A 13,802-nucleotide genomic window follows, 5' to 3' on the forward strand; every position below is an offset into this window, starting at 1 on the left:
GTGGGGGGAGGGCAAATGAAGAAGCTGGAGAAATCTGCATTCATCCCTTGTGGTTGGAGGGTTCCTAGGCTTATGCCAGAAAAGTTGATTCTCCTGCTCCTTTGATGCTGCGCTTTTCCAGGAACACATTTTAAAGCTCTGATCTCCAGCATCTGCAGTCTTCACATTCTCCTAAAAATATTCCTCGGCCCAATTCTCCAGTTGATCAAGGTCCTGCTGCAATGTCTTATATATTTCCTCACTGTCCATGATACCGCTTATTTTAGTCTCATCTTCAAATTTACTAATCATGCATTGTACATTCTCAAGAATATCAATGACATTGATAATAAACAGCAATGGACCCAGCACTGACCCCAGATGAACGTCATGTGTCTCAGTCCTGCAGTCCAAGAGCATCCTTCCACTATTACGCTCTGCGTACTACCATCAAGCCAATTGTGTATCCAATTTGCCAGCTTCCTCTGGATTCCATGCGATTCAACCTTCCAGAACAGCCTATCAATGGTAACCTTTTCAAAGGCCTTACTGAAAACCATACAGACTACTTTTACCGCCCTACCCTCATCAATAGTACTGATCACTTCATCAATAAATTCAAACAAGTTTGTGAGGCATGATCTCCCACTCACAAAGCCATGCAATCTGTTCAGTCTAAAAACAACAATTAATAATCAGTATTTAATTTAATAATAACAAACAATAATAAATAATAATAATAAGATGACATTTTCAATGGAGAATAAATTATCCATGGTATGTTGTATTGGAACTTGCATCATGGGTGAAGGGCAGATAGACTATGTACCTGTATCATCGAGCTGTTTTGCCAATAAGCAAGGGTGGCATGGTGGCTCAGTGGTTAGTACTGCTGCCTCGTAGTACCATGGATCTAGGCTTGATTCCAGCTTCGGGTGACTCTCTGTGTGGAGTTTGCACATTCTCCCTGTGTTTGTGTGGGTTTCCTCCAGGTGCTCCATTTTCCTCCCACAATCCAAAGATGTACAGGTTAGGTGAATTGGCCATGGTAAGTTTCCCACAGTGTTATGTGCATTCGTCAGGGATAAATAAAGGGTAGGGAAATGGGACTGGGTGGGTAAATGTTTGGAGGGTCGTTGTGGCCTTGTTGGGCCAAATGGACTGTTTCCATACTGTAGAGAATCTGAAAAAAAAATTCTAATCAAACGTTGTCTTTTCAAATGCATGTATATCTTAGCCATCAGAGTCTTCTCAAGTAACCTACGTACGACAGATGTTAGACTTCTGGCCTGTAGTTCCCAGAATTTTCTTTGGTTCCCTTCCTGAATAATGGCACAACATTTGCTACCCTCCAATCTCCTCGAGCCTAACCTTTAGCTAACGATGATGCAAAAATATCAACCAGGTCCCCGTAGTTTCTTCTGTAGCCTCTTGCAGTGTTCTTGGATACATCTGTTTAGGATGAGGAGATTTATCCACCTTCATACATTCTAATACAGCCAACACGTCCTCTGCTGTGATAATGACTCACCCCTAGATAACACCACACCCTTTGTTAACCTCCCAATTCTTCATGTATTTATCCATGGTCAAGACAGAGAAGAAATATTCATTGAGAACCTTGCATATCTCCTACGGTTCTAGACATACATGTTCACTTTGGACCTTGAGGGTTCATATTCTCATTTAGTTCTTCCTTTTACTTTAATATACTTAAATAACATCTTTGGATTCACCCTAATCTTTTCAGCCATGGCTATCTTGTGCCCCCTTGTCGCCCTCCTGATTTCCATCTTCAGTAAACTCCTATATCCCCTACACACCGCCACGGATTCCCTCGATCCCCAGCTGAATGGATCTGAGCCATGCCTCCTTTTTGCTGGTAAAAGCCTCAATATCTCCTGTCATCCAGGGTTCTGTATTCCTCCCAACCTTGCCTTTTACCCTCACAGAAACATATAGACCTTGAACTATATACATTTCACTTTTAAAGGCCTCCCACTTGCAGGAGGTCCCTTCACCTGCAAACAAACTCCTCCAACCAACCCCTACAAGCTCCTGTCTAATTCCGTTAAAATTCGCCTTGCCCCAATTTTGAACTTGAACATGTCGAGCAGTTTTGTCCTTCTCCATAATTATTTAAAAATTAATCGAACTATGGTCACGGGTCCCAGAGTGCTCTCCCCACTGTCACCTCAGTCACCTGTCCTGCCCTAGATCTTAGAGTAGGTCAAGTTTCGTCCCTTCCATAGTTGCAGCCTCTACATACTGCTTGAGGAAACTATTCTGAACACACTTAATAAATACACCCCATCTCAGTCCTTAATTCTATGTCATTCCCAGTCTATGTTAGGAAAATTAAAATCTCCTACTATGGCAATCCTACTGACCTTGTAATTCTCCCCAATCTCTTTACATATTTTTATTCTCCTAATTCCCCATTTACTATTTGGAGGCCTCTAGAACAACCCAAATACTATCACCATTCCCTTCTTATTTCTTAGCTCCACCCACAAATCCTCATTGGATGATCCATCAATTATTTTATCTCTGATTACTGCTGTGATACAGTCCTGAATCAAAAATGAAACTCCCCGTCCCCTCCTTCCTCCATTTCTGTCCCGCATAAAGCACCTGTACCCTGCCAGTCCTGTCCCTCCCTTAGCCATGTTTCTGTAATGGCTATACTATCCAAGTCCCACATACCTATTCACACCTTGAGTTCATCGGCCTTACCTGTCAGCCATCTTGCATTGAAACAGTTGCAATTTAATCCAACAGACATTCATTGCTCCCTGTTGTGTTCCAGCCTAACCTGTCTCTTCACTTTACTGTTTCTGATTACTGTATCTCTTTCCAGCCTCACACCTGCCTTCCTGCTGTTGAGGATCCCACCCCTCCCCAACCCCAACCCAACTCGTTGAAACCCTCTTTGCAGCACTAGCAAACCTGCCTGCCGGGATGTTGGTCCCCTTCCAGTTCAGGTACAACCCGTCCTTCCCGAACAGATCACCTCTGCCCCACAAAAGATCCTAGTGATCCAAAAATCTAAATCTCTGTCCCCTACACCAATTCTTTAGCCACCCATCCATCTGCCATATCCTCCTATTCTTGCCCTCACTAGCACGGAGCACTGGAAGTAAACTGGATATTACCGTTGTCGCGGTCTTGTCTTTTACGCTTTTCTTTTAGCTCTCTATATTCACTCTGGACTTCATCACTGTGTCTATCTGTGTCATTTGTATTAATGTGCACAATGACTTCTGGCTGCTCCCCCACCCCGGTGAGAACGTTCGACAGCCGCTCTGTGACATCCTGGACCCTGGCACGTGGGAGGCTAAACACCATCCCGGATTCCCATTTGCAGACACAGCATCTCTTGACTGTCACCCTCACGTTCGAGTCTGAATAATTACTTCTGAAGTTATTCTGCTCGCACAACCTTCTGCCAATGAGATTTCTTCCTGAAACAGTTGGATTTGACTGAATTGCTTTGCTTCAGGCAGTGGGGAGATTCTAATGAATCATCATCAGGAATCCTCCATGAGTGGGAAAGGCGACTGTTTTTTTTACTTCCACACGTTGCTGTGATGAGCGACAGGGAAACAGAAAGGGAGCAATAGACAGTTCCTTCACAGATAGGCTACATTTTTCCATCTCTAAGTTAAATCAATAACGTTATCAGATCCCAAACTGGACCATGTGAGTTCTCCTTGAACATTGTCTGAACTATATGACTCCATCACATTCTCGACTCCAGGTCAGTGCATTATAGCTGTTGTCATACACCGAATCAATTCATTAACAATAAATGGCCCTACTGTTTTGAAGTTCTGTTAATATGTGCCTGCATAATGTAAAAATAAGCGTTTCATGTCTTCACAATATCTGTGTTAAGATGAATATGTTTTATTCTTAAACAAATACAGAAATTACTGGAAAAGCTCAGCCTGTCGTGCAGCATGTATGAAGAGAAATCAGAGTTCAATTTTTCAGTCCAATGACCTTGCCTTTCAAACTGACTTATTCTTAAATTACTTCCCCAGTTTTATTCTCCCACACAAGAAGAAATACCCATCCGGTATTCACCAACTATACTCTTCTCAAGATCTTATATGGTCAATACAACAACCCTCATTCTCAGGATGAAATGTTAATTCTTCATAACCGAATGCCTTCATCCCAAGAATGAGTAAAGAGAAAACATTTTGAAACGTTTCAAAAGCAATTTTTTTTTCAGTTTAGGCAATTATAACGACACATAATACACCAGATGTGATCTCAGCAATGCCCTGTACTGATGCAGAAAAATGCATCGCTAAGATCACACCCAACACACCTTGCACGAAACAGAATCATTCCATTTACCTTCCAAATCATTTGCTGCATCTTCAGAGTAATTTGGTGTGAGTCATGTGCAATAACACATAAATCCCTCGGTACCACTAAGTTCTGCATTCTCCTTGCATTTAAATTATTTTCTGCTGTTTTGTCTTTTCCTCAAAACAGAAAATTCCCATCATGTGTGATATATAAAATAGTAATGTTATTTTTTTCTGGTGAAGGTTTGCTCACAACTGTCCACTGTCCTCTGTCTGTATGCCATTGCCTAATGCCAGTCTGTGTCCCATTGCAGACGTTCTACACTCCCCGGGCTGTATCTCATTGCAGACTCTCTGCTCTCCCTCTATCTGTATCCCATTGAAGCCGCCCTACCCTCCCCCTGTCTGCATCCCATTGCAGACGCTATGCCCTCGCCCTGTCTGTATTCCACTTTAGACGCCCTACCCTCCCCGTTTGTATCTTATTGCAGATGCTCTGCACTCCCCTGTCTCTACCCCATTGCAGATGCTCTGCCCTCCCCCGTCTGTATCCCATTGTAGACGCTTTGTCTCCATTTTACATCTTATTGAATGACTATCCTGATGCATGATCAAACTGGGCTCCATCCCTTTCATCCAATTCATTGTAATTTGTTGATGACATCGCACAGATACCAGAAGAATTCCATTGGTTACAGATTTCCTAACGCAAAATGAGTAATGATCTCTACTCTGTATTTCCAGACACTACCTCAGGTGCCCCTTGACCACTCTCCCGATCCATGCCCTTCATCATTTTATAAACCTCGAGAAAGAGCAAATTTGACTCCAATCAACACGAACGGCTGTGCTTTCAGTCATCCTGCATCTCAATTCTCAAATTCAGTAGTCGTACCTCTTCCTTCTTCATCAAGGCATGATTCCAAAAAGAGTTTAATCAACTTGTTCAGACATATTATGAAACAGCTCTGTGGGCTTAAAAAGTGGAATTTTCGGCGCAGTGATAGGGACACTACCATCATTCAGCTTTAGCCGCTAAAGCTGCAACATGATGCTTCTGTGTGTTTATTCATCAGCCTGTTATAATACGCTGTGACACACCTCCACAGGACATGAATATACACCATCTTCTCCAGAGATAGGGGCACTACCAGACAGTCATGGACTGGAATTGAATCAAGAGTTCTGCCTCAGAAACGTGGGCACCATCCATTAATCAAGGCCTAAACTATGCTCAGATTTTGGGTCATATTTTAAGTGAATGGATTAATCAAATTCTGGTTAACTTTCCCAAATTAAACAGGGGACATTTCTCATTGAAAAAAGTATAAGTTATTCGCCTTAACTATGGGATGTTGAGTGCATTTGCTGTGCCATTGAGATAAACTATGAAGATCTTTAATTGTTTGGCTATCATTTCTGGTTTAAAAGACTGTTATCAGTAGTCTGCTCTTTTTGTGGAAGAAATCCTACAAACACACGCTGCACTATGAAGGATCTCGAGTAGATATCAATACTGATACCAGAGATAAGGAAGGAGCACAATTCTGGTCCCAAAACACCGGTCACTATTTCAAATCTCTAACATGTGGCTTCCCTCCTCCTAAAATCATTAATTGATACAAGGCAACTGTTTCCTTTCCAGCTTTTGCTTACCGACTCCTCCCTCTGCCTGCGCAAGTCACACCAAGCTCCGTGTCTTTGGGAAACTCAAGGCTGGTGTCTGGAGGCCTTCTGGAGAGGGGATTGTCGTTTTAATCCGAAGGGGGAGTGAGAGGGGGCAGTAATGTCATTCACTGGGCTGAAGTGAGGCAGATGGGGTTTAACATGGATGCATGTGAGGCATTGCATTTTGGTAAATCAAACAAGGGTAGGGCTTACGCAATTAATGCTGGGCTTTGGTAGTTATATAGAAAAGAGGGACCCAGGGGCGCAGGTATAATTCTTTGAAGTTTGTGGCGCAGGGTGTTTAAGGTTACTGCATTGCTCAGACCTTTGAGGTTAGAAGTTGGGAAGTCATGCTGAGGTTGTGCAGGACATTCATAAAGCCTCTTCTGACGTACTGTGTGCAGGTCTGTTACAGGAAGGAGATTATTAAGCTGGAGAGGGTTCAGACGAGATTTACCAGGATGTTACCAGTAACACCTCATCTTCTGCCTCGGAAGCCAGCAAACACATGGCATGAACATTGGAATCACTGATGTACAAACCTCCCCTGGCCAACCCAGATCCAAGATCCAACCCCTGGACTCACATCTGCCCCCTCGAGGAGACCTAATGTCCATCTTCCTTCCCATCATCTGCTCCACACTCCCCACCGACCTATCACTATCACCTCCTACCTTCACTCACCTATCACTGATCTTTCCCCCAGCATCACCCCATCACCCATTTTCTGTTAGCCCCTTCTCCCTCCCCAGTCCTGTAGAAAGGTCCTGCCTGAAACGTCGACTCTCTTGCTAAACGGATGTTGCCTGGCTCACTGTGCCTTTTCATCGCCATGCTTTACCTACACTGAATTGCCAAACATCTGCAGTCCCCATTGTCTCTTCGGTGCGATTCCCTGTTAACATAACCACGTCATTGTCTGTTATAACCGCAAGTAGTCTTAGGGATATTTTCTTCTCAGATCATGGACGATAAAAGTTCACTCAATGTCTTACTGATATTGCAGTGCCTGATCAGTGGATACAAAATGTATGTTTCAATTTAGAAACGGAGAAGCATGCTTATATTCTGATAAACCTCTGGCATTGCTACCATATCCAAGGCATATGGAATGCTTACACATGATTGTTCTACCAGCCCCAACATTTGTTCCCTCAGTCACCCCCACATATCCCATCCAAAATGTATAAATTTTAATCATAATTTTGAATTTTAATTAAAAATTGTTGAGTTGAAATGGGTGGATGGGAGTTATTTGTTCAGCGACTGTGATTGATGTCAGTTTCAGTGTATCTGAAATGTGTCACTGGAGGGCTTTCCTCTTCTATTAATTAGGGACTCGGTTCAATGTGTTATCCCTTAGTATCAGCGGGAACATCGGCGACAGCACTAACTTGCATCAGCTGACCCAGAGAGAGGGGGAGGAGAGATCACAATCTGCGAACATTAAACTGGAATGTTCCAACATTGGATCGGAATCTGAGAACAATAGGCTGGAATGTTCCAACAATGGATCAGAATCTGAGAACATTAGACTGGAATGTTCCAATAATGGACAGGAGTTTATCCGGGGGTCTTTACTGGCTTTGTCAACCTTGGATCTCATTAGCATTTCGGATCTATGATGTATTGATGGTTATTCAAGCTGGTTACTATCCCATCCTTGCTATAGTTAGTGTTCCTGGTAAGTCATTCTATCTGGTCATTGAGCCACGTTGTACTGAATTGCTGCTCATGTTAAGTGTGTACAAGAACATTTTCTGATTCAGTATGTGGATTAACCTACCGGAGCAGGTGCAAAACTTGACCCACTCTGGGGAAATAAGGCAGGGCAGGTGACTGAGGTGTCAGTGGAGGTGCACTTTGGTGCCAGCTACCATAATTCTATTAGATTTAAAATAATGACGGAAAAGTATAGACCAGATCTAAAAGTTGAAGTTCAAAATTGGAGAAAGGCCAATTTTGACGGTATTTGGCAAGAACTTTCAAAAGCTGATTGCGGGCAGATGTTCACAGGTAAACGGAAGGCTGGAAAATGGGAAGACTTCAGAAATGAGATAACAAGAATCCAGACAAAATATATTCCTGTTAGGATGAAAGGAAAGGCTGGTAGGCATAGGGAATGCTGGCTAACTAAAAAGTTTGATTAATAAAAAGAAGGAAGCATATGTCAGGTACAGACAGGACAGATTGAGCGAATCCTGAGAAGATTATTAAGGCAGTTGGAGCATACTCCAGAGGGAAATCAGGAGGGCAAAAAGGGGACATGAGATAGCTTTCGCATGTAGAATTAAGGAGAATCCAAAGGGTTTTTACAAATACATTAATGACAAAATCATAACTAGGGAGAGAATAGAGCCCCTCAAAGATCAGCAACGCAGCCTTTGTGTGGACCCACAGAAAATGGGGGAGATAACAAACGAGTATTTTGCATCAGTATTTAAAGTGGAAATGGATATTGAAGATATAGAATGTCAGGAAATATATGGTTACACATTGAAAAAAATGTCCATATTACAGAAGATGAAGTACTGGATGTCTTGAAACGGGTAAAGGTGGATAAATCCCCAGGACCTGAACAGGTGTACCTTAGAATTCTGTGAGAAGCTGGAGAAGTGATTGCTGAGACATTTGTACAGTTGATAGTCACAGGAGAGGTGACAGAAGACTGGAGTATGGCAAACGTCGTGCCACTGTTTAAGAAGGGAGGTACGGTCAAGGCAGAGAACTAAAGGCCAGTGAGCCTGACGTCGGTGGTGGGTAAGTTGTTGAACAGAATCCTGAAGGACAGCATGCACCTGCATTTGGAAAGACAAGGACTGATTAGGGATAGTCAACATAGCTTTGTGCGTGGGAAATCATATCTCACAAACTTGATTGAGTTTATTGAAGAAGTAACGAAGGTGGCAGAGCGGTAGATGTGATCTATATGGACTTCACTAACACGTTCAACAAGATTCTCCATGGGACACTGGTTAGCAAGTTTAGATATCATGGAATACAGGGACAACTAGCCATTTGGATACAGAACTGGCTCAAAGATTGAAGACAGATGGTGGAGGTGGAGGGTTGTTTTTCAGACTGGAGGCCTGTGACCAGTGGAGTACCACAAGGATCGGTGCTGGGTCCTCAGTTTTTTGTCATTGACATAAATGATTTGGATGCAAGCGCAAGAGGTACAGTTAGCAGGTTTGCAGATGACAGCAAAATTGGAGGTGTGGTGGACAGCGAAGAAGGTTACCTCAGAGTACAACAGTATCTGGACCAGATGGGCCAATGTGCTGAGAAGTGGCAGATGGAGTTTAATTCAGATAAATGCGAGGTGCTGCATTTTGGGAAAGCAAATTTTAGCAGGACTTCTACACTTAATGGTCAGGTCCTGGGGAGTGTTGCTGAACAAAGAGACCTTGGAGTGCAGGTTCGTGGCTCCTTGGAAGTGGAGTCGCAGGTAGATAGGATAGTTAAGGCGGTGTTTGGTTTGCTTTCCTTTATTGGTCAGAGTATTGAGTATTGGAGTTGGGAAGTCATGTTCCAGCTGTACGGGACACTGGTTAGGCCACTGTTGGAACACTGCGTGGAATTCTGGTCTCCTTCCAATCGGAAATATTTTGTGAAAATTGAAAGGGTTCAGGAAAGATTTACAAGGATATTGACAGGGTTGGAGGATTTAAGGTATAGGGAGAGGCTGTACAGGCTGGGGTTGTTTTCCCTTGAGCATTGGAGTCTGAGTGGTGACCTGATAGAGATGTACAAAATTATGAAATGCATGGAGAGGAAAGGGTCGGGGAGTCCAGAACTAAAGGGCATAGGTTTAGGGTGAGAGGAGGAAGTTGTTGGGTGGCACGGTGGCACAATGGTTAGCCATGCTGCTTTTATAACGCCAGAGACTGGGGTTCAATTCCCACCTCAGGCTGTGTGGACTCTCTGTGTGGAGTTTGCATATTCTCCTCCATGTCTGTGTGGGTTTCCTCCCACAATTCAAAATGTGCAGGTTAGCTGAGTTAGTCATGCTAAATTGCCCGCAGTGTTAGGTTAAGGAGTAAAAGTAGGGGAATGGGTCTGCGTGGGTTGTGCCTCTGCGGGTCGGTGTGGACTTGTTTCCATACTTTAAGTCATCTAATCTAAATCCAAATGTAAAAGAGACCTAAGGAGTAACTTTTGCACACAAACAGTGGTACGTATATGAAATGAGCTGCCAGAGGATGTGGTGGAGGCTGGTACAAATGCAGCATTTAAAAGGCATTTGGATCGTTATATGAATAGGAAGGGTTTGGAGGGATATGGGCCGGGTGCGGGCAGGTGGGACCAGGTTGGGTTGGGATATCTGCTAGACATGGACCAATTGAACTGAAGGGTCTGTTTCCATGCTGTACATCTCTATGCCTCTATAACTCACACAGTTAGTTCGTAAATGCAATTAGTGTGAATGGTATTTGGAGGAATACGTGCAATTGGAAAGTTAAATTTACGTTGGAGTTTGTTTAAGGGAATCGGAATATAGAGGTAAAGACATCATGAAGCATTTGCATAGAGTGTTGGTGAGAGTGTACCTGAGGTATTGAGTCCAGTATTGGTGACCTAATCTAAGAAAGAGTACACTGATCACAGAGGACGTGCAATGGACATTCTCCAGATTAATTCCTCAGATGACAAGATTTTCTGATGCGCAGATTTTTCTTGCGACCTCTCCAGTTTCAAAGCATGAGAGGTGATCGAAGTGAAATTTCAAAAATCTATGATACATGTGATGAGGTGCAAATAAACAGGATGTTTCTCTAGCTGTCTAGTCTTTATTTAAGGCAAATAATGACAGGATAAGGGATATGCCATTTAAGTCTGTAATAAGCAGGAAGTGTTTCCCTCGGAGGGGACTGACTAACACAGGGACATGGAAGCCTGTTGGCAGGGCAAGATTAAGGAGAATCCCCAGATATTCTTCATTTATATCAAGTGGAACAGAACAACCAGGGAACATGTAGGGCCTATTAGTGACTTGGCAAGTTGCATCCCAACTCAACTTCATGGTGGATGGATGTTTGTGTGACGGGAGCTCAGTTTCCCCGGTGTACCTTATTGTTTGTGGTATTCATAAGTGATGTGAATGTGAAGTGGGTAGGGGGAGTGTGAAAAGTAAGTTTGTGTTTGACACAAAGATTGGCCGGGTGGTTGGCAGTGAGGAGGAAGGTCTTATGTTACAGGAAGATACAGATGGAATGGTCAGATGGGCAGATCAATGGCAGATGGAATGTAACCCTGATAAATATGAGGTGATCCACTTTGTTAGAAGGAACCAGACAGGGGAGGACTCAAAGAATGGCACCACACTATGAAGCTCAGAGCGTTCTTCTCTACACATCCCTGAATGTGACTGGATATGATAATTGATGAGTTCAGCATGACTGTCGATAAAGCCTTTATTCATTGACCCAAAGATTTTCCGAGTTTTATATAGCACTTTGGTAAGGCCAAATGAAATATTGTGTGCAGTTCTGGGAGCCACATTACAGGAAGGATGTGATTGTACTGGTAGAGGTGCAGAAGAGATTCACCAGGATGCTCGCTGGGATGGAACATAATAGCTGTGGAGAGAGGCTGGGTAAGCTCGAGTTATTTATTTTGGAGCAGAGGAAGTTGAGCGGATAAGTCATTCAGGTTTAAGATTACAAGGGGCATGGACAGGGTGAATAGACAACAGCTGTTCTTTTTAGTCAAAGTTTCAGCTTCCTTACAGTCTGAAACCAGGGAATCGAGAATGGAGAACAGAGAAACATGACACAACTACTGCACTTCTGTCTTCACAGAAAAAAAGATATGAACAAAGCCTTCCCAGCAATAGGAGAAAACCTGAGTCTGAGGAGAAAATGATGTGGAATTAAATTAGTAAATAAACTAATTTGGAGTAATTATTGGAACCGAAAATAATGGGCATAGAAAAAAATCAACACACATTGATGAAATGGGAAACATATTTGAGAAACTGACTGGTAGATTAATTACAGAAAAAAACAATAGATGCATTGAACTAGGATTTTCAGCAAGAATTGTAATAGTGTCCCAAGCCTAGTGTGCAAAGTAAAAGCACATCGGACAGGGGATAATATATGAACATGGTGTTAAAACGGGAGTGTTGTCAGGGAACAATGAGTAAGAATAAATGGATGGTTTGCAGTTTGGAAGGTTCATGAGGCATCGCAATGATTGGTGCTGGGGCGCCAGATATTCACAATACATCTCAAACATCTCGTTGAGGGAATCCAATGCAAAGTTTCCAAGTCTGCTGACGGAACTAGGATTTTGAAAAGTAAGGAATATGTGAAAAAAAACTTCAAGGTGATTGAAACAAATGGAGTGAATGATTAAATATGTGGCAGATGAAGAGCAGTGTGGATAGATGTTATGTTGTCTACTTTGTTGGGAAACACTAAAATTCCAGTCAACCATTGGAAAAGGGAGTGGTTGAGAAATGTCGATCTATGAAGGGAACTGCACTTTTCTTCTGTTATTGTTTGGACAGACATCTGAGTTCCATGCAGGGCAGTGAGTTCTGAAGACAGAGGCCAATACAGGGAATACATTAGCACACAGACCAGTTTACGCAGGCCCACCAAGTGGGGAGCTGAAACATTGAAAAGGGTTTGGGATCTCACTGTACACCAGTCACTGAAAGCATTATTGCAGGAGCAGAAAGCAGTTATTAAGATAAATGGGTTGTTGACCCTCATTTCTGGTGGACTTGAGTCCAGGAGTAAGGGTGTCTCAGTGCAGCGGTACAGGCCCTTGGTGAGACCTCAACTCGATCTTTGTGCAGTATTGTGTGCAGTTTTGGTCACCGTACCTAAGACAGGACAAACCCGACATTGAGGGAGACCAGTGAAGGATGACCAGACTGATCTCTGGGATGACAGACTTTTTGTGGGAGCAGAGTTTGGGGCGACTAAGCCTGTATCCCATGTGGTTGAGGAAAATGAGAGGAGATCTCAGTGAGATATATAAAACACTGACAGGGTTAGGTAGATTGGAAGCAGTGATGATAATTCCCCTGGCTGGGACGTCTAAAACAAGAGGCCACACTATTAGGTACAGACAGGTCACATTGCATTTAGATAAGAATAAATGTCTGCACTCAGAGACTGGTGAACCTGAGAATCCTCTCTCACATAAGGCTGTGGAAGACAAGGCACTAAAGACTAATAAGTATGTCCAGACACTGAAAGGATGGGGGAGAGAGCAGGAGTATAGTGTAGAAATAAAGGGTCAGCCATCATTATATTGAATTGGATAGCAAACTCGACAGACCAATGGGACTACCGCAGTTCCTATTTTATAGCTTCACAAGGTTAATCACATTAAGGCATGTGCACAGTGTGTGGGGGAAGTGCATTGAGGAGATGTTCAGATATTAACTAGAATGAGGCAGGCTCAATGAGCTGTATGACCTATTCCATTCCCGATGTTTCTGTGCAGTCTGTGGGAAAGCTCTGTAAATGTTGTCACAACTTCACAGATGTTAGGAAGGACGTCTCTGCGGTTTCAACAGGACTGTGTTTTCAGTTCCCTTTTCCTTACTGACGCTAGGGCTGGGTGTTCTGTCAGGTTTTATCCTTTAAGACGTCGAACAGTTTGATACAATTGAGTGTTTTGCTTGGCCGTTTCAGAGACCATTGAAGAGTTTATCACATGTCTCTGTGTCTGTGGAGTCACTTTTAGGCGAGACCAGGAAAGCACGGGAGATTCACTTCCTGAAAGTACTTTGGAAAAGCAAATTGGTGTTTACGATCGACATTGACTTCAAGGTCAATGTTACTGACACCAGATTTGAGATCTCGATATTTT

Source organism: Chiloscyllium punctatum, chromosome 14 (genome assembly GCF_047496795.1).
Source record: "Chiloscyllium punctatum isolate Juve2018m chromosome 14, sChiPun1.3, whole genome shotgun sequence".
Taxonomy (NCBI): domain Eukaryota; kingdom Metazoa; phylum Chordata; class Chondrichthyes; order Orectolobiformes; family Hemiscylliidae; genus Chiloscyllium; species Chiloscyllium punctatum.